We start from the raw sequence: 22,508 nt of genomic DNA, 5'->3' as shown, positions 1-22,508 counted from the left end.
TGAGCCCTTAACCTCACTTGTCACCAATGGACAATTTCGTCATAAACAATTCTCCTTATTAGCCTTTCTATATAAGGGGCACTAGGTTACTGGGAAATGTTGGTTCATGATTTTTAGGGAAGTTTCTTGTGCCCATGGTCTATCCTGCACATAAAGCCTGGCACCTTGTCAGTGGTCAGGCAGGGTGACTCTATGTGTGGACATATAAGTGTCAGTTGGCACAGTGATCATCAGATGCCAGGCTGACCTTGGCTGGTGGGTGTAATGATGTGTAATCCGTGTGTGAGCGATGTGATGCCCTCCTGCCTGCAGCAGCTCTGATAGGCGCCCGCCTGGAAGTCCAGCCCAGGCTTTCCTCCTCTCCGGCAGGCAGCAGCAGCAGCAGCAGCGGTGGTGGCGGCGGCGTCCCTCCTCCTCCCGGCTGGCATTGTTTATGAGTGGCTCTCGGTCGTGCTTCCCCCTTCTGCCGGCTCATCTCTCTCCCTGCTCCCAGGGTCGCCGCCACGGGGCGTCAGTCTGCAGCATTTCCAGCCGCTCAGTCTCGGGGGCCGGGACAAGCTCCTTTCTTCAGGCTGCGAGGACGGGAGGAGGGCACAGCACTGGCACAAAGGTAGGAGTGACAGCAGCATCGCCGTACTGCTCGCTTCCCTACGGTCCTCCGTCCCGGCAGCTCCCGCGGTGCCCGCTGCCACATTCCCCGGTACCACCCGTCTCCGCCCTGATAGCACCCGAGAAAGTTTCTCCTTTGTCTGGTCCCCCAGTGACCGGGATAGTTCTCTACTTGGCAAGTGATATGTCTGCTGGCCAACACGTGTGGGGCTCAGGACTGGCAGCAGTGGGCGCCCTGTGTGGGCACCTGTCCTGCGGACTGCTCACACCCACCTGCCTGCTAGCTGTGTGCAGGAGCTGCAGATGCACTGTGTGCACGCAGGAGTCAGCTGTCGGGACCGGCACTTGTTCCTATAGTGGTGGTTTACAGAAAGGAGCCCTCCGGCTGCCATCAGGCGCTACTGTGTATGCACAGGAGACCACACCTGGAGGGAAACTGGTGGGGGACAGATATTGTTTCTGGACTTTTCATTGAAGATCACTCCAATAAGACCCTAGAATGGCTGCTCACAGAGAACAATAGCTTGCATTCCTAACCCCTCCAGAGATAAAGGGTGATATGTCACAGGATGCCCTCGGGTGATTGGCATTGCTGGAGATACAGCTCTATTAGTGCTGACATCTGGACGGTGGCCGGTTACCGGTGCTGCGCCAGATGACATCTCAGCCGGTGAGAGTGTAGGTGATTGGCATGGCTGTCACTGGCACGCGCTTATCTCCATCTGGCATTGTCCCCTTAGCTGAGGAGCTGCTCCTCACTCATGTATGTGCAGCCACAGACTTCTTCCCATTAACCTCTTCCTACGCCTGCGGCTCCTATAGGTCCCCTATGGAATAGCTAAAGGACCACATGAAATCTGTGTTCTCCAGAATAGAACACCTGGTCACTGGGGCACGCGGTGTTATCACAAACTCGTGTGTGTCCATTGTAGAAAAAGTTGTTAGAAGTTCCTTTCCTGGGTATTATAGGGCTGAATTTATTTACTGCTGTTAACAGTGCAGTGGTGACTTAGTCTCTGCCTTGTTGGAAATCATGCCACCTCGTATACGCCATAAAATATGCATATCCCTTTTAATGCCGCGCGATGAATCCCACCTAATTGCCTGTGTGTCTCTCAGCATTGTTCTCTGTTCATATTACCTCTGTAATAAGGTTAGTAATTCTCCGCACACTTGTTCCCTCTGCTAAAAAGGCATTTGCCATCAATCAGTGTGTGCATCCTGCCATCCTTCACTACTCCAGTCACGGACTACTACTGTAGTCTGCAAGTCCTAGAGGTAGCAGAGCTGGGGTGGTAACCGGGCACAACGTACCATGGCCGCACAAAGTCACAGGTGGCTTCTGCAGATAAAGGTGTCTAGCAGGGTTTACCCAGTTTTATAGTGAATATATATATATATATATGTTCCTCATGGTGAAATCTTAAAAAATCTTCAGTAGCCACATAAATATATATATTATTTTTGCTTATGTGATACTAAAGGGCACTTAATATCAAGCTACTGAAGATGTTTTAAGGTTTCACACTGAGGAATATGTGTATGGCTATAACCTCACAAATGTTTGGCCACATGGTGTGAGCATCTGCACAGCCCCAGAACCTACGTATTGTTTGCATATGATTACGTTTATGGGCAGAAATCTCTTAAAAGGTTTGGCTTTGTTCACATCTGTGTTGGAGGTGCTCTCAGCAGCTTCTGTCATAGACCATCATGGTGTCCATCTTTTTGACAGAAAGAACAAGGATGCATGCTGCTTTATTCGTATGTCAAAGGTATAGACACCATGATGGAACCCAGCAGCCCCAGAATAAGCCAGTAGAATCTTTCAAGTGCTGTCATTTGGTCCAGAGGAGCTGGTAATCTAATGTCTACATTGTCAACCAGGGGTAGATGCAATGGCTCTAGGGGTACCTAATCTGCTTCTATTGGGCAGTTTCAGCAGAGGGGGCTTGGATGGGAATACTGGAAAGGAAGAAGTAGTGGAGCATTATTTTATCGCATGAAGTTATTAATATCATGAAAATTACAATTAACTGTGTTCTCTATAGAACAGGCATAATTTATGGAACCAAGAAATGCTTTAACCAGCCTATTAGTATAAAGCAGATGTATGCAGCATATGGTGGGGTATTACAAACCGTGCACGATACTATTTTAATGGATTCATTTCTATATTTACTTGATTGGTCGTACAGTGTCCTCACGCTGGAGCATGGAGCTTATAAGGCTACATTCACACATCCATGTGCGATGCCCATTTTTGAAATGGACAACACGCGGACCCAAAGAGTTTCATTGATCCATATACACTCCTGCTATCAAAAACTGATCCATTTGCCCGATCTGTGGACTCGGAGCAGGTCCTATTCTCATCCGTTAGGGGGATACCATAAATACAGCTTAAATACAGAAGACTTTTTTGTGATTCGGTTCTTTGTAAAGTGTTTCATCATTTGTAACCGATTCATTGCTAAACGTCAATTAAAAAAAAGAAAAGCTCAGACATTCTACTTGCTACAGTTTTTAAAACAGATGAGAAACAAAAAGAAAACAAAACAGAGGCAAAACAGAGAGAAACAATCAAATGTAAAAATGGAAATGGATGTGTGAATGCGGCCTAACGTAACTTTTCTGGAAATATTGCTCAGTATATCTTTATATTGGACATTATACCTAATATTTTAGTTTAGATTTCAGGAAAAAAAGCTCTATTGTTAAAAAATGCTCTACTCAGTATATTGTAAGTGTTTCATACTTTTCCTAGGAAAATTAATGTTGTTATTTTGAGCCAGTCAGTGTGCCAGCCGCTCTGTCAACCTGAAGCGTCAAATGAATCCGATGTGACAGAGCTGCTTCTGTGTTGAATCCATTGCTAACTTTTGCTTAAGACCCAGTGGGGCTCACGTATCAATCTGTGACAGAAAAATGGCAATGATAGGCATATGGCAGTTGAAATGTGTTCCAGTTCTATCAATGGAAGTTGTCAGATTTCCCCTCCTTTACATATTTCTGAAGCCAGTCAGATTGTATTGTGATCAGGCTGGTTCCTTCTAGTTCTATAATTTCTGAAGTATGATGCAGATGCCGTCATGTTCAGTAGCATTGCAACAATCATGACACTATTGATATGTGGAGCCCAATATAATATGCACTGTACTTTTTTCTACTTTTAGACATCATCCATACAAGCGCTTTACAAATTATTGAATTGGTCATAGAGTGCCTACATCTTTGTAGTACAGAACCTAAGGCTTCCTTCATAAGCCGGTCTTTTAATACGTGTGAAAAAACGCCAGTGGTGCCATCAGACTTTGTCCATCAGTGTGCCATCAGTCTTTGTCCATCAGTGTGCCATCAGTCTTTGTCCATCAGCGTGCCATCAGTGTTTTTCCATCAGCGTGCCATCAGTGTTTTTCCATCAGCGTGCCATCAGTGTTTTTCCATCAGCGTGCCATCAGTGTTTTTCCATCAGCGTGCCATCAGTGTTTTTCCATCAGCGTGCCATCAGTGTTTTTCCATCAGCGTGCCATCAGTGTTTTTCCATCAGCGTGCCATCAGTGTTTTTCCATCAGCGTGTCATCAGTGTTTTTCCTTTATGGATAAAAAAAAATAATTACAGAGGGACGGCAGGTGTGCATAGGGATGCGGGGAAGGAGAGACGGACAACAGCTGTTTCGCGTGGCAAGCGCTTCAAAGGGTCGTCCGTCTCTCTGTCCCCGCATCCCTATTCACACCTGCCGTCCCTATGGACAATGTTCTTAGCCTTGTAATGGTACAATAAAGGACTTCGTTTTTACTGCACACGAGTGAGTGCCGCATCACTTTCTTATGCTTTTTTGATGCTGAGCACCATATACCCATTGCTTCATACCGCTAGCTACCGGTTTAAATAGGGATCTTTTGTCTACTAGTATATATTCCCCTGGTGCCATTCATTCATTCATCATTCTTTTTGGAAATTTATTGCCTTACATTAGTAGTACCACTCCAGCGCTGCTATAAAAGCGATTGGAATGGTGCATTGAAGAAAAATGTTACAAGGTCTGCTAAATCTCTTCCAACAAAACTATGTATCATTCTGCTCTATAACGTGCTGCCCACATGATATGCCATCTCACTATGCTATCATTTTTAGTAAGGGGAATATCCTTTTTGTAGGGTACGTGTCCACGTTCAGGAAACGCTGCGTGTTTGACGCTGCGTGGGGCCGCAGCGTCAAACACGCAGCATCCAGATGTTCCAGCATAGTGGAGGGGATTTTTTGAAATCTCGTGTCCACTATGCATGGAAACGCGCATCCGTCGGCCCTGCGACTCTGGACATGCTGCGCGTCTTTTAAGATCGCAGCATGTCCGTGTTCCTTGCGGTGACGCTGCGCCGCCGCAAGGAATAACACAGGGCCCTATGCGAGGGGTGCGATGAGCCCGGATGTGTTCAATGAACACATCCGGCATCATCGCGTCCCAGAAGGGGGCGGGGCTTAGCGCCGAGCGGGTTTGCCGCTCCGACGATACCGCCGGCCATCCGGAACGTGGACACGTACCCTAAGGGTATGTGTCCACGGTCAGGTTTGCTTCAGGCTTTGGTCAGGATTTTATGCAGGTAAAATCCTGACCAAAAATGCACCTGAGGTCACTGGCAGGTCACCTGCGGTGTTCCTGCGTGTTTTGCTCATTGTAGCAACATGCTGCATTCTGAAAAAACGCACCGCATGTGCGTTTTTGCGAGAAAAACGCATGCGTTTTTTAATGCACAGTGGAGACGGGATTTCATTAAATCCCTAAGGCTTTGATAAAAAAAAAAATTGGTCGATATGCATTTTTGAGTACAAAAAAACAAAACGAAACTGAGTCTGATCATTCATTAGGGATTCTTCCAGAATGTCTTCACTAGCACACCTACACACTGGTGGCCCACTAGTCCCCAATGTTGGGATGCTGCAACTCTTTAAACATAGCATTGTGGCTAAGGGTCGTGTCTCCCTACTGGAGTGTTTCTTTAAGTGCAGCCAGGTGCATTTTTACTCTTGGCAGCTATATAAATATCTTCTGTTTGACTCTTCAGGCTTCTTGATGGCTTGTTTATGATTTCTGTGATAGTACACATTCATCTCGCTGCTCGTCATAATCTTCCTCTTTCCTTCAACTGTTCAGAGCATAATTGTCTTTTTCATTGAATTGGGTCATAATAGGATTAAGTTACAACATAATCATTGCTGCTTCAAGTGAAAAAATAGGCTATATTTGATCTAGGATACATTTATATACTTTACTTGCCATGAACAACAGTATGAAAAGCAGATAGGAGTCAATTGTTTCACCTGGTTCACTTAGGGTATTTTCACATTGCATTCTGGCACCCGTTCGGTGGCCCCATCGAACGCCCAGCAAAATGAGATCCGGACATATGCGCTGACAGGACCATGATGGACCATAGACTGTAGTCTAGTGCCGGCAGAGCAAACGTTTTCTCTGCCACCATTTTCAGGAGTGTACACCTACTGGAGGCGGACTCTCGGATGCAGTCTACTACTTCTGATCTGAGGGTCCACCTCTAGTACGGTAGGTGTACGCTCCCGAAAATGATACACGTCAGATTGCACGTTTGATCTGCCGGCACACATTATACGTCTGAATCCTTTTTTGCTGGGGGGGTTAGACATAAGCCCCGTCGGGGCCATGAAACAGGTGCCAGAACGCAATTTGAAAGTACCCCTACTGTATCTTCTCCAGTGAAGCACAGCACATGTTTAAAAGGGATTGGTCAATGCCTTGAACTATTGTAGATATACAGTACACATGACTATTGCATAGGTATACAATGTTTTATTTCCAGGAAACTGACCTTTTATGGATAGGAAGATGATAATCCTGATTACGGTAGTGTTTGCAGCTGCTGAGTTAAGAAATGGAGTGGTGCCATCGGTAAGAGGGAGGTCATGACCAGCCCTGGGATTGTGAGGATGCCACAGCCTATACTCTCTTTGGTTCCATCACACTACAGACTTAAAGTCCATTGTGGATCAGTTTTCCAAATGTGGAACTAAACTCTAGGCCACAATTACACACTGAGTATTTGGTGAGTTTTTTACCTCAGTATTTGTAAGCCAAAACCAGGAGTCGGTGATAAATGCAGAAATGGTGACGTGTTTCTAAGATACGTTTCCTCTAAGGCCACGTGCACACGTTGAGTATTTGGTGACTTTCTTACCTCAGCATTTGTAAGCCAAAACCAGGAGTGGAACAATCAGAGGTTAAAGTATAATAGAAACACGTCCACCACCAGCAGTGAAACACGCAAATGTTCCACTCCTGGTTTTGACTTACAAATGTTGAGGTAAAAAACTCACCAAATACTCAACGTGTGCACGTGGCCTGAGGCTGTGTGCACATGATGCGGATTATGGGTATGTGCACACGTTGCAGATTTCCTGCAGATCTGCAGCTTTTTTTTTCCGCTGCAGATCCGCAAGTGATTTACAGTACAATGTAAATCAATGGCAAAAAAAATTACTGTGCTAATGGTGAGGGAAAATCTGCAAGGAAAATGCAGCAGATTCAAAAAAGGACCACGTCAATTCTTTTTGCAGATCTGCTGCGTTTCTGCACCCATTCCATAATAGAAATCTGCAGGGGGAAAAAAAAGGAAGAAATCCGCACAAAAATCTGCAACGTGTGCACATACCAAAAAGAGGAGCAGATTCTGACCTGCGTTTTCTGCCAAGAAATGCAGAATCTGCACAGAGAATTCCACAGTCAAATCTGCAACGTGTGCATATCACCTTAGTGCGGATCCGTAGTGTTTTTTTCCGCGCAGAAACGCTGCAGATCCACACTGTGATTTACAGTATAATGTTAGTCAATGGGGAAAAAAAAATAGCTGTGCACATGGTGCGGAAAAATCAGTGCGGAATTGCTGCTGATTTCAAAGAAATGCATGTCACTTCTTTTGTGCGGATCTGCAGCGTTTCTGCACCCCTCCATGTTAAAAAATCCGCAGTGGCAAAATCTGCAGAAAATCCGCAGCAATTCCGCGGCTGCGGATTCTGCCAGGAGCTGCGGAGTTTGTGCAGAAAATTCTGCACCTCTTTTCTTACGTGTGCACATAGCCTTAGAGGAAAATTATAGAAACACATCACCACTTCTGCATTTTTCACCCACTCATGGTTTTGGCTTACAGAAACTGTAAGCTCTGTAACTCAGTTAGGCCGGAGTCATATTAGCATTAATCACATCTGATCCGAGAGCATGGGATGCGATATGCTAATGACACTCGGCTCCAGCTCTGCGAGTGTGAGCCGAGTGTCAGTTATCTGTGCTCCTATCCTCTCGCATCAGAGAATCAGAGCACAGGTGCGAAATTAATGTGTCCATCCCATTCATTGCCGGCGTCCAAGGGAATCTTACTGCACTCACCTGATATCCGAGTGCAGAGCGATGTTTCACAGCCTGCTGACACTCGGCTCACACTCGCAGCAGAGCTGGAGCCAAGTTTAGTTTCCCATCCCATTGCGATCCAATCAGGAAAAATAAAACGCCAATGAGGCCACAAGCATAGGATTAAATTGGTACGAATGCAATCAGATTTTTAATCAGGTAGCATTCGTCCGATTTAATTATTTAATTGCAAATGGGAGCGAGCCCGTAAGTCCACACATTGCGGATTTTTCTGAAGTGCGGTAAAATCCTTATGTGTCACATTGCGGATTTTGATAACGATTCACTAAAGGATTCACTAAAACGGGTAAAATCAGTGGCAAAAAGATGAATAGCCAGAATATGTGAAAATTCACACTACAGTGGAATTTCCTCCTGTGGACGAGGCTTATAAAATTTCCTTGCCTTGTACTGTAATCCGCTGTGGATTTTATCTGCAACTTGGGCACCAAGAAAGCTTTTCCCACCTGTGAATATATCTAAAAGCAAAATCCTAAATACATTACTGCTAAGAAATCTCTATATATCCTTTTCTTCTGCATATCCTGTGCTCTGCGGTGGCCGCAGTGGTGCTGCCTTTTGGCACTAATGTAAATCACTGCGAGGTGTGCTATAGATGCTCTGCTGGCAGCGGCACATGCCAATCATGTAATTATGTGCACAGTAGTTCCCCTTCCCATGAGTCACAAGCTCGGTTTGTTGACATGTCATTTGTGACTTCACCATGGGGTGTCATGTGGATTCTTAAGATCAGGTCGAGTAGAAAGCTAATTTTACCTTTGTGTTATACTCAATGCTTATATGTTCCCAGAGAAGTCTAAAAGCATTATTTAGATTTCAGTTGTAACATTTTATGTGATGTAACATTTTTACTGCATTTGATTCCTTTTTATTTTAGCAAAAACTGTGTCAGATTTATAAAAACTGGTAAAAACAAACATATCTTTGTTGCCAGTCACTGTGCAGTTTTCATTTTTCAAGAGTAGAATACAAAATGAAAGCTGCACTTTGATTGGTCGCTATGAACAAAAAATACAGTTTTTCTTTTACACCGTAATGGCATAAACAGCACCTGATCATGATACTATATCCTCAGGATAGGTCATCAAAATCACACCCGCCACCCCACCGATCAGCTGCTAGCAGTTCTCATAGCTCATTGTAATGCTATGTGCACACGTCCTGGATTATTCGCAGATTTTTCGTGTTTTTTGCACGTTTTTTCGGTTGCTTTCCGCCGCACAAACGCTTAAAAAATGCATACATTAAGCATCCCATAATTTTTAATGGTTTCCGCAATTTTTGTGCACATGTTGCGCAAAATATGCAGCATGTTCATTAATTTTGCGGATTTTAAGGGAATTTCTCACTATATTATTGCATTAGGAACCTCCGGGAAAAAAAGCGAGAAATCCGCGCAAATTACGCGACAAAAACGCGTGCGGAAAACCTCAGGATTTTCTCAGGAAATTTCTGCATACTTTCCGGACGTATGCACATAGCCTCATGCTGGGTGTTGGATGATCTTATGATCAGACAACCCCTTTAACATAAGCCATGAAGATCTCAACCATCTAGTCCTACTTCCAGAAACTGCCCTTCTAAGTGATAAAAAAAAGTTCTCTATCCGTTGACGTTTCAGCCTGAGAAATTGTCTAATGGAGCTGATATAATGTACAGTGGGTGAATAAAAAAATCAGATTGCCACAGGGATAATCATAGCACCTCCTTGGTCAACCTGTCATTTTTCCAATGGCCGACATCCAGTTTTCTATTGTAAAAACATTTGGGCAATTTACGCAAACTTTTGGGATAAATACTTTGTAAGCGATGTCATATTCATCAAGAATGGCGTTTTTCATGCCGGTTTCGATGAGGGGCGGTGTGGAGTGTGAGGCTCCTGATTTATTAAGGGGTGCGTGCCTCTTAATGAATCGGGCAAGGTGGGAAATGACGAGCGCAGTCCCTGTTGGAGTAAGATTTGTAGCATTGCGAATGTTGCCGCTCATCATGAACCTGACAAACGGTGTCGCCACGCCACCATCCCGCCACTGTCCCCCTCCATCTCCATTCACTATATTGGCACTGGGCAAAATGGGTGGAGACGCCAAAAGTCACGCAGTCTTGTGCTGCGCAAAAATGTGGCAACTTTTGAACTTTTTTTACACCAGAATTCTGTTGACAACTTTTGATGAATCGCACCCTAAAACCTTAGGCCTAGTGCCAAATTTATATAGCCTCTGCACAACTGTATGTGAACCGCTACGATGTGTCAGGAGCAATGTGCAGGCCCTTAGTTTTGCCAAGTTACACTTAATGTAAATTGATGGCAAAATGACAAATACCACTTGGTAAAATGTCCCATCATAAATATGACACCATCTGTTAATTACTACATTTCTATACCAAAACATCACTTTTTCATCAACACTAGTAGTCATCCAATGCTGTGTAAAAGCTAAACTCACTCGCGATACCTATGTGAATGGTTCACGTTGGAGGACAGGACTCGGAATCAATCAGTTCCGTGGTTCGGACCTCCCTTCACTGTCACAGTATTGAATACACCTGGTCAGATAATTAGACCCTCTGTTATGGAGTATGGAGCAACAGATCTATACTGGGACCAGCAGAATATATTTAGCAGGCATTTCTTGGAAGCTGTGATGGGAGGTCTCCAGTGCTTGTATAAAATGTATTTATTACCAGTGAGGATTTACTGCCAGAGCACCTTATCTAAAATATGTGGCCTTGTCGTGTGGATAGTAGCACTGTATACTCATTGTACGCTGACATTTCTGCTACTTTAGATTGTGTCTGTACCTAAACTAACACATTTATTTCTGAATGTTGGTGGGGGAGGGGGACATGCAGACACATATATTATTATTTATTTATATAGCACCATTGATTCCATGGTGCTGTACATGAGAATGGATTACATACAAATTACAGATATCACTTACAGTAACAAACTAACAATGACAGACTGATATGGAGGGTGAGGACCCTGCCCTTGCGGGCTTACATTCTACAGGATGGTGGGGAAGGAGACAATAGGTCGGGGGTTGCAGCAGCTCCGGCGTTGGTGAGGCGGTAGGTGTAATTTACTGTACACCCGGTGGTAGTGCTACCTAATTATACTAAAGGCCGCAAAACTGATATTTCCCTATTGAGAACTGCATTCACGTAAAAAGTCATGTTTTATATTGCAACAAAACTGATTAACACAGCAATAAGAACATTTATAAATCTCTATTCAGTAACACAGCAGATGTCACCGATCACCTCTTAATACCTTGTGAGAAGCCGGGAATCTTTTGGCTGTGATGTTAAAAACCACTTTGGAGCAGATCTGTAGTACAACGGTTTGGTCTGAGTTTACAAGGATAGATTTTTGACTTACAACATTCCACAATCATATGTGTGGCAGTTCATGTGACCACAGCTAGTAGACAGGCATTGTCACATTGTGCTGGTTTTTTCGGTTTACATGTTCAGACAGCTCAGCATATCCTGGTATAACTGTGGCAATATTTGCATTAATGTGCTTTTTTTTTTTTTAATATCCTTGTTTTGTCTCTGTAAAGAGTGAAGGATCCCCACATGAACCTAAATACTTTTACATTTGAGTTCACAAAGTTTGCGTTGCAAGGACTTCTTATGGAAATCTGACCTGCAAATAACTTGTATTTTGGGGGTATTTAATGTACCTTTTTGTAACAGCTGAACGGTCTCTCATTCTTTAACCAACTTGTAAATTGTATTCTAAGGCTACTTTCACACTAGCGTCGGGAACAACCCGTCGCTGCGCGTCGGGCCGACGTTCCCGACGCTAGTGTGGTCTCCGCCGCACAACGGGGGCAGCGGATGCATATTTCCCACGCATCCGCTGCCCCATTGTGATGTGCGGGGAAGTGCGGGGAGGTGGGGGCGGAGTTCCGACTGCGCATGCGCGGTCGGAAAAAGCGGACCGTCGGGAGCAAAAAACGTTACATGTAACGTTTTTTTCTCCCGACGGACCGCTACCATACGCCCAAACGCCGCCAAACGCATTCACCGTTTGGAAATGCGTCGCAAATGCGTCGCAAATGCGTCGCTAATGTTACTCTATGACGAAACAACGTATCCAGCAAAAACTTTTGCTGGATGCGGCGTTTCGCAAAAACGACGCATTTGCGACGTATTGCAGTTAACGCTAGTGTGAAACTAGCCTTAGGGAAAGGGATCGAAACAGTAATTTGGCTCCAGTAGTCGGTGTACTATATAGTTATTTCCTCATGCACAACAAAGGGTGGGCAGAGCATGCAGTATGCCCCTTGCTTCCTCTGGGTGGCACTACTGATATAAGGTAAGGGTGGAGATACTTATAATGGCTAACTGAAAAGATGGTAACAAATTGCAAGCTTTCGACACTACTCAGGCCTCTTCATCAGGCATAGACTAAAAGAAATTCTGAAGAATCACATATTTATGCACAACACAGCCCAGAAAAATGCCATAGATAAGACATGTGACGTGAAGCAGAATTATTATTATGTGAGAGTGATAAACAGTTGTGTCCATAAATATTGGAACAGTTCATAGATAAGGAAGTCTTAATGTTTTATGGTCCTCTGAATGGGTGTGTGTTATGGTCCCAATGGCAGGGGACCTCAGAGATTACCGCAAAGTCTGCAAAACATAAATACTCGCTCATAGGGAAGTGGTAACTAGGCTGACCATATACCTGATCCTAGCGCAAACACTAACAGCAGCCGGGGAACGTGCCTACGTTGATCCTAGACGTCTCGCGCCAGCCGGAGAACTAACTAACCCTATCAGGGAAAATAAGACCTCTCTTGCCTCCAGAGAAAAGACCCCAAAGTAATACAAGCCCCCAACAAATAATAACGGTGAGGTAAGGAGAAAAGACAAACGTAAGAATGAACTAGATTTAGCAAAGAGAGGCCCACTGACTAATAGCAGAATATAGTAAGAAGACTTATATGGTCAGCAAAAAACCCTGCAAAATATCCACGCTGAATATCCAAGAACCCCCAAACCGACTGACAGTGTGGGGGGAGAATATCAGCCCCCTAGAGCTTCCAGCGATATCAGGAATCACATTTTGTACAAGCTGGACAAAAAATAAGAACAATGCAAATGATCAAAAGTACGAAAGCAGGACTTAGCTTATCTTGCAAAGAACCAGGACCTGAAGACAGGAGCAAACAGAAGTGAACTGATTACAACGATGCCAGGCACTGGACTGAGAATCCAGGAAGTTTAAATAGCAACACCCATGGTCTAACGAAGCAGGTGAGTACCAACCTGGTAAAAGACAATCCAAGTGCCAAATCACTAGTGACCACAAGAGGGAGCCAAAAGGTATAGTTCACAACAGTACCCCCCCTTTAAGGAGGGGTCACCGAACCCTCACCAAGACCACCAGGGCGACCAGGATGAGCAGCGTGGAAGGCACGAACCAAATCGGCCGCATGAACATCAGAGGCGGCCACCCAGGAATTATCCTCCTGACCATAGCCCTTCCATTTGACCAAATACTGAAGCCTCCGTCTAGAGAGACGAGAATCCAAGATCTTCTCCACTACGTACTCCAACTCGCCCTCAACCAACACCGGAGCAGGAGGCTCAACAGCAGGAACCACAGGCACAACGTACCGCCGCAACAAAGACCTATGGAACACGTTGTGAATGGCAAACGACACCGGAAGATCCAAACGAAAAGAAACCGGGTTAAGAACTTCCAAAATTTTATAAGGACCAATAAAGCGAGGCTTAAACTTAGGAGAGGAAACCTTCAGAGGGACATACCGAGAAGACAACCAAACCAAATCCCCAACACGAAGTCGGGGGCCCACACCGCGGCGGCGGTTGGCAAAACGCTGAGCCTTCTCCTGTGACAACTTCAAGTTGTCCACCACATGATTCCAAATCCGCTGCAACCTATCCACCACAGAATCCACCCCAGGACAGTCAGAAGACTCAACATGACCCGAGGAGAAACGAGGATGAAAACCAGAGTTGCAGAAGAATGGCGAAACCAAAGTAGCGGAATAAGCCCGATTATTAAGGGCAAACTCCGCCAATGGCAAGAAGGTCACCCAATCATCCTGGTCCGCAGAAACAAAACATCTCAAATAAGCCTCCAGTGTCTGATTAGTTCGCTCCGTTTGACCATTAGTCTGAGGATGGAAGGCAGATGAAAATGACAAATCAATGCCCATTTTAGCACAAAAAGATCGCCAGAATCTGGACACAAACTGGGATCCTCTGTCGGACACGATATTCTCCGGAATGCCGTGTAACCGAACCACATTCTGAAAAAACAAAGGAACCAGATCGGAAGAGGAAGGCAACTTAGGCAAGGGTACTAAATGGACCATCTTGGAAAAACGATCACACACCACCCAAATGACAGACATTCCTTGAGACACCGGAAGATCAGAAATGAAATCCATGGAAATGTGTGTCCAAGGCCTCTTCGGGACGGGCAAGGGCAGAAGCAACCCGCTAGCACGAGAACAACAAGGCTTAGCCCGAGCACAAGTCCCACAGGACTGCACAAATGACCGCACATCCCGTGACAAGGAAGGCCACCAAAAGGACCTAGCCACCAAATCTCGGGTACCAAAAATTCCCGGATGCCCTGCCAACACCGAGGAATGAACCTCGGAAATGACTTTGCTGGTCCATTTATCAGGAACAAACAGTCTGTCGGGTGGACAAGAGTCAGGTCTACCAGCCTGAAATCTCTGCAACACACGTCGCAAATCAGGAGATATGGCCGACACGATTACTCCCTCTTTAAGAATACCAGCCGGCTCTGAGACTCCAGGAGAGTCAGGCACAAAGCTCCTAGAAAGAGCATCAGCCTTAACATTCTTCGAACCAGGCAGGTACGAGACCACAAAGTCAAAACGAGAGAAAAACAATGACCAACGAGCCTGTCTAGGATTCAGGCGCTTAGCAGACTCGAGATACATCAGATTCTTGTGATCAGTCAAGACCACCACACGATACTTAGCACCCTCGAGCCAATGACGCCACTCCTCAAATGCCCACTTCATGGCCAACAACTCCCGATTACCAACATCATAGTTCCGCTCAGCAGGCGAAAACTTCCTAGAGAAAAAAAGCACATGGTCTCATCACAGAGCAACCAGAGCCTCTCTGCGACAAAACAGCCCCAGCACCAATCTCAGAAGCATCCACTTCAACCTGAAAGGGAAGTGAGACATCAGGCTGGCACAAAACAGGCGCCGAAGTAAACCGGTGCTTCAGCTCCTGGAAGGCCTCCACGGCTGCAGGAGCCCAATTAGCCACATCAGAACCTTTCTTGGTCATATCCGTCAAAGGTTTAACAACGCTAGAAAAATTAGCAATAAAGCGACGGTAGAAATTAGCAAACCCCAAGAACTTCTGAAGACTCTTAACAGAAGTGGGCTGAGTCCAATCATGAATAGCTCGGACCTTGACTGGGTCCATCTCCACAGCAGAAGGGGAGAAAATAAAACCCAAAAAGGAAACCTTCTGCACTCCAAAGAGACACTTTGAGCCCTTCACAAACAAAGCGTTATCACGCAAAACCTGAAACACCATCCTGACCTGCTTTACATGAGAATCCCAATCATCCGCGAAAACTAGAATATCATCCAGATACACAATCAAAAATATATCCAGATACTTCCGGAAGATATCATGCATAAAGGACTGAAACACTGAAGGGGCATTAGAGAGCCCAAAGGGCATCACCAAGTATTCAAAATGACCTTCGGGCGTATTGAATGCAGTTTTCCATTCATCTCCCTGCCTAATGCGCACAAGGTTGTACGCCCCACGAAGATCTATCTTGGTGAACCACTTGGCACCCTTAATCCGAGCAAACAAGTCTGACAATAGTGGCAAAGGATACTGAAACTTAACAGTGATTTTATTCAGAAGCCGATAGTCTATACAAGGTCTCAAAGACCCGTCTTTCTTGGCCACAAAAAAGAATCCCACACCGAGAGGGGAAGAGGATGGACGAATATGCCCCTTCTCCAAAGATTCCTTGACATAAGAACGCATCGCGGCATGCTCGGGTACAGACAAATTAAATAATCGTCCCTTAGGAAATTTACTGCCAGGAATCAAATCTATAGCGCAGTCACAGTCCCTATGAGGAGGAAGAGCACTGGACCTGGACTCACTGAATACATCCTGATAGTCACACAAATACTCAGGAACTTCTGAAGGAATAGAAGTAGCAGGAGACACCGGCGTAGAATCGAAATGAATTCCCTGACAACCCTAACTTGACACAGACATAGCCTTCCAATCCAAAACAGGATTATGGGTCTGTAACCATGGCAGACCTAAAACAACCAAATCATTCATTTTATGCAGAACAAGAAAACGAATCACCTCCCGATGTTCAGGAGTCATGCACATGGTCACTTGTGTCCAATACTGCGGTTTATTTTCCGCCAGTGGCGTAGCATCAATTCCTCTGAGAGGAATCGGAACTTTTAAAGGCTCCAGGACAAAACCGCAGCGTTTGGCAAACGACAAGTCCATAAGACTCAGGGCAGCACCTGAATCCACAAATACCATAACAGGGTAGGAAGACAATGAGCAAATTAACGTCACAGACAAAATAAATTTAGGCTGCAAATTACCAATGGTGACAGGACTGACAACCTTGGTTAGGCGTTTAGAGCATGCTGATATAACATGTGAAGAATCACCACAGTAAAAACACAGCCCATTCTGACGTCTATGATTTTGTCGTTCGGTTCTAGTCCGGATTCTATCACATTGCATTGAGACAGGTGTCTGTTCAGACAACACCGCCAGAGGTTTAGCGGATTTGCGCTCCCGCAAACGCCGATCAATCTGAATAGCCAGCGCCATAGAATCATTCAGACTTGTAGGAATTGTAAAACCCACCATCACATTCTTAATGGCTTCAGAAAGGCCATTTCTGAAATTTGCGGCCAGAGCACATTCATTCCATCGAGTAAGCACGGACCACTTCCGAAATTTTTGGCAGTACACCTCAGCTTCATCCTGGCCCTGAGAGATGGCCAGTAGAGCTTTTTCTGCCTGAATTTCAAGATTAGGCTCCTCATAAAGCAATCCGAGTGCCAGAAAAAACGCATCAACATTCGCCAATGCCGGATCTCCTGGCGCTAACGAGAGAGCCCAATCCTGAGGGTCGCCACGCAAGAAGGAGATAACAATTTTTACTTGCTGAGCTGAATCTCCAGACGAACGAGGTTTCAAAGATAGAAACAATTTACAATTATTCCTAAAATTCCTAAATTTAAATCTATCTCCAGAGAACAGCTCAGGAATAGGTATCTTAGGCTCTGACATAGGACTGCTAACAACAAAATCCTGAATGCCCTGCACACGAGCAGCAAGCTGATCCACACTAGTAATCAAGGTCTGAACATTCATGTCTGCAGCAAAGTTTCAAGCCACTCAGAGATAAAGGGGAGGAAGAAAAAAAAAAAAAACTCAGAACTTCTTTTCTTTTAATCCCACTTCAGCAATGCATTAACTATTTAAGGGCCTGGCATACTGTTATGGTCCCAATGGCAGGGGACCTCAGAGATTACCGCAAAGTCTGCAAAACATAAATACTCGCTCATAGGGAAGTGGTAACTAGGCTGACCATATACCTGATCCTAGCGCAAACACTAACAGCAGCCGGGGAACGTGCCTACGTTGATCCTAGACGTCTCGCGCCAGCTGGAGAACTAACTAACCCTATCAGGGAAAATAAGACCTCTCTTGCCTCCAGAGAAAAGACCCCAAAGTAATACAAGCCCCCAACAAATAATAACGGTGAGGTAAGGAGAAAAGACAAACGTAAGAATGAACTAGATTTAGCAAAGAGAGGCCCACTGACTAATAGCAGAATATAGTAAGAAGACTTATATGATCAGCAAAAAACCCTGCAAAATATCCACGCTGAATATCCAAGAACCCCCAAACCGACTGACGGTGTGGGGGGAGAATATCAGCCCCCTAGAGCTTCCAGCGATATCAGGAATCACATTTTGTACAAGCTGGACAAAAAATAAGAACAATGCAAATGATCAAAAGTACGAAAGCAGGACTTAGCTTATCTTGCAAAGAACCAGGACCTGAAGACAGGAGCAAACAGAAGTGAACTGATTACAACGATGCCAGACACTGGACTGAGAATCCAGGAAGTTTAAATAGCAACACCCATGGTCTTACCAGGTTGGTACTCACCTGCTTCGTTAAAGACAATCCAAGTGCCAAATCACTAGTGACCACAAGAGGGAGCCAAAAGGTATAGTTCACAACAGGTGTGGTACTGTGTTATGATGTCCCCACAGGGTCTGAGGAACAAATTCCTTAATTGATGTAAAAAGACATAAATCCATGCGACACATTCATTCCTGCACTGAGTGTCAAAGGTCATCATCAGTTTGTACTCCCAGACTCTTCTGTCTCTCTGAGATTTGAAATTACCCTTTAACACAAGTACCGTAATCTGATTTCCATGGTGCTATGATCAGGGAGACAAAAATGTATTGCCACAGGTACATCTGTTCTTTTTTCTCTTATTGTGTGGCGGTGAGAATTCATTCTTGTTCTAAGCTTTTGCCCTGTCTCCCCCACATACAGACCCCCAGTTGGACATTTAGTAAATAATTAGGTACACCACATTAGATGTGATGCAGCTGAAAGTACCTGGGATCTTGTAGTCCTGATATGAATTGAGGATCTTTATCTTGTCCATGGTCATTATGAAAGGACAGGTTTTACATTTTTTTTCTGTTTGCAAGGAAAATATTTTTCTATCTGCTGGCTAACACGGTACCAAGATCTTTCCTATAAGGTTAGGGTGGTAATTCAGAGTACAGTCCGGCCTCGTGGACATGTAGTGGAGGGACCCAGTATAAGGCTATTTCTAGACCTTGTGTTCATACTTACACCAGTAGATAATTTACAAGCCAGAACGCTCATTCCTGATTATCTTCCACTGTATATATGTTGGTCTTAAATGAGCAAAATAGCTCAGGGAATTCCTATCATTTTTTGCCATTGTTATCCGCAACGCATCGCCTTGTGTAAACAAGGGATATGCTGCAGATAATTTGATAATGTATGGAGTCAGAACCATTTATTATATTAGCAACTGTTCTGTCTCCATCATTGTTTGTCAGCCCATGTAAAGAAATAGCTGGTAAACGAGCACCAAACAACTTGTGTAAAGTAGATCAGCACCCACGGGCTGAAATGTACACATCTGAGTGTTGCATGAATGTGAACCACTATTGCTGAGCTTGTGTTTGTGACACTGATTAGCTCCCTCTGAGAGCAGTGCCAAAAGGTGAGCTACTATTCCTGGTGCCTACCAGAGTGTGCTAGCAACAGGTGGAAGTTTGGGCGTGTAATACTGTTTCCTTCCAGTTAGAGTATGCCATTACCAAAGGACGTAATCTCTCCACTCCTTTTTTGAAAGGTGCTGACTGGCAGCCATCTGGTGGAAACTTATTTTCTGGAAGTCTTTACTTTTTCTTCTGCATGACATTAACTAATCATAAGTATTATACAGAGAAAAAAAAGATCACACCCCCAGAATAGATTAGATTCCATGTTCTCTGTGTGAGATATGTAATGTTACTCAGCTCTGCTCTCCTCTCTGATATCACTGCTGGCATCTTCTGTAATTACAAAAGAGGGAGAGTAGAGCAGAGCCATTACAAACATCCTTTAAAGCTGTCAGTGTGGGGGGAGGAGGAGAATAGTAGAGCTGACAGCAGCTGTTAAGAGTACAGCTGCAAGAGGTGTTTGTAATGACACAGCTCTGCTCTACTCCCCTCCCCCCACATTGACTGCAGAGATGCAGATGTAGAGGTGTTTGTAATGACACAGCGCTCTGCTCTACTCCCCTCCCCCCACACTGACTGCAAATGTAGAGGTGTTTGTAATGACACACATCTCTGCTCTACTCCGCTATCCCCATGTAATCACAGTAGATTTGGGCAGTGAGATCAGTAAAGAATGCAGAGCTTTGCGCCATTATATGTCTAACACAGAGAAAGCTGGGTCTGACTTTCTAGTGGCGTATTTTTTTTTTTTTCCCAGCACGACACTTCATGCTCATAAATAGCTTCACACAGGGTAAAATGCAAATGCCATTACAGAGGGATCTCCGCTAATGCCCCCTTTGCAAAATGGGAAATTAACATAGTAATTTTACAAATTCCAATCTTTGCAATGAAAATTAGAAATTAAAAAATAAAGTTTACATTTTTATTCAGCTCTATTCCATGATATAGCCAGTTTAACAGGCTAAAACTGGTGAAAGCTCTTCTTTAATTCCCCAGTTTCTGAAGCTGTTATTGCTGCAGCCCTATACTGCTAGCGCATTATTCCACTTCGCAGGCTCCTCCGCATAGTGTTACATGTCTTCCTAATGTAGCAGCCAGTGCCTGATGTGGGAACCCCAGCTAATAGTAACTACTTAGTCACCATTGCTGGAACAGCAGTTGTCCTCCTAGTATCACTTTCTCTTGCTGACAGGTCCCATACGTCTGATGACGTCTTTCATTCCTACAGTAAAAATCATGCTGTGCTATAACTTCACTGTATGCAAATAAGAAAAGTAATTGCATGCAGAAGGTAATGACTAGCAGAGTGTAATCACTGGCCTGTCTGCTCTCTGTGCCCTGCAAATAATTGACTGCTGAGTGACATGCACATTCTGGCCAGCTCCCTGTCACATCATTAGGACTACTTTATACTTGGATGATAAATCTCTAGCTTACTGTTATGTTGCTTGTCCCAAGATGCAGCCGTGCTACCTAGAAAACATCAAAATTGGAGGACTGAGCCGGTTATATACAAATGTTTTCAGAACTGACCTGCAGAGGTCACCAAATATAGAAGATCTGAGCCTCCAGCAATCACTACAAGTTTGCGGTTGACATAAGATAGGGGAATAAGAGATTTCTCTTCAAATTACTAATGGTAGCAGCTGCTGCACACTTGATGACTGTTGGAAGTGGCAGGGATATGAAAGACACCTGCAATATTGCATTACTCTGCTATATGAGAACAGAAACATGCTTTAAAAGGAAGCCAACATAATTACCGTAAGGGCTCCTACTCACTTGCGCAAGACTCGGATGAGTCTCGCACGGCAATACCCGGCACTGCACCCCGCACTCAGGAGCGGAGCGTGCGGCTGCATGTATTGCTATGTGGCTGCACGCTCCGATCTGAGTGCCGGCAGCAGCGCCGGGTATTAACATGCGAGACTCATCCGAGTCTCGCGCAAGTGAGTAGGAGCCCTAATACACTGTGTTCCAAATTATTATGCAAATATTTCCTCATATTTTCTCTAAATTACCTATCTGAATTGCAGTCATTGTTATTTTCCAGTCATCTACTATTCTAGTATAATTGCAATGTTTTGGAACAAACTGCCTATGAAAACAGTATCTTCTTAAAAAAAAAAAAAATAAACACTCAAAATGCATGTTCCAAATTATTATGCACAGCAGAGTTTTCAACTTTTTTTTTTTTTTTTTTTGAACAAAAAAATGGTCAATTGTGAAGTTATAAGCATTATCAGCTTATTACAAAATGAAATCAAACAGTTTTCAAGTGAAAACTTTATTCTAGGTGATGTTACATTTGCACATAGGACCCCTTGTTCGAAAGAAGCTTCTGAACTCTCTCGTCCATTGAATTTGTCAGTTTTTGGATGGTTTCTGCTTCACTTGTTTTGCATGTGGACAGAATACCCTCCCAGAGCTGTTGCTTAGATGTGAACTGCCTCCCGCCATCATAGACACTCCTTTTGATGATGCTCCAGAGGTTCTCAATGGGGTTGAGGTTGGGGGAAGATGGTGGCCACCCATAAGTTTGTCCTCTTTTATGCCCATAGCAGCCAGAGATGCAGATGTGTTTTTTGCAGCATGAGACGGTGCATTATCATGCATGAAAATGATCTTGCTGCGGAAAGCACGGTTCTTCCTCTTGAACCATGGCAGGAAGTGTTGTTTTAGAAACTCCACATAGATTATGGAGTTCATCTTTACCCCTTCAGGGATTATAAAGGGGCCGACAATCTCTCTCCCCATGATTCCAGCCCAAAACATTACTCCACCTCCTCCTTGTTGGCGCCTTAGCCGTGTTTTCATGGGGTGTCCATCAACCAGCCATCCTCCACTCCAACCATCTGGACCATCGAGCGTTGCACGGCACTCATCGGTGAACAAAACAGTTTGGAAGTCAGTCTTCATGTATCGTTTGGCCCACTGGAGCCGTTTCTGCTTGTCTGCAGTGGATAGAGGTGGTCGACAGGATGGCTTACGCACAGCTGCAAACCTCTGAAGGACCCTGCATCTTGTTGTTCTGGGGACGTTGGAGGCACAAGCAGCTTCAAAAACTTGTCTGCTGCTATGACAAGGCATTTTTGCA

The 22,508-nt window shown here is 44.6% G+C and overlaps 1 protein-coding gene across 2 annotated transcripts in view; it reads left to right on the top strand.

The window, feature by feature from the left end:
• Positions 1 to 324: 324 nt before the first annotated feature.
• The window catches only part of ENOX1 (ecto-NOX disulfide-thiol exchanger 1), a 768,733-nt gene continuing 746,549 nt past the window's right edge, over positions 325 to 22,508 (top strand). For both annotated transcript variants that reach the window (XM_077297345.1, XM_077297342.1), the window contains exon 1: positions 325 to 610. The gene's annotated coding sequence lies outside the window, so the exon portion shown is untranslated. The remainder of the gene's footprint in view (positions 611 to 22,508) is intronic.

This window comes from Ranitomeya variabilis, chromosome 3 (genome assembly GCF_051348905.1).
Source record: "Ranitomeya variabilis isolate aRanVar5 chromosome 3, aRanVar5.hap1, whole genome shotgun sequence".
NCBI classification, from domain to species: Eukaryota; Metazoa; Chordata; class Amphibia; order Anura; family Dendrobatidae; genus Ranitomeya; species Ranitomeya variabilis.
Note: the sequence above shows the minus strand (reverse complement) of the source record. Positions and strands in the feature narration are given on the sequence as shown.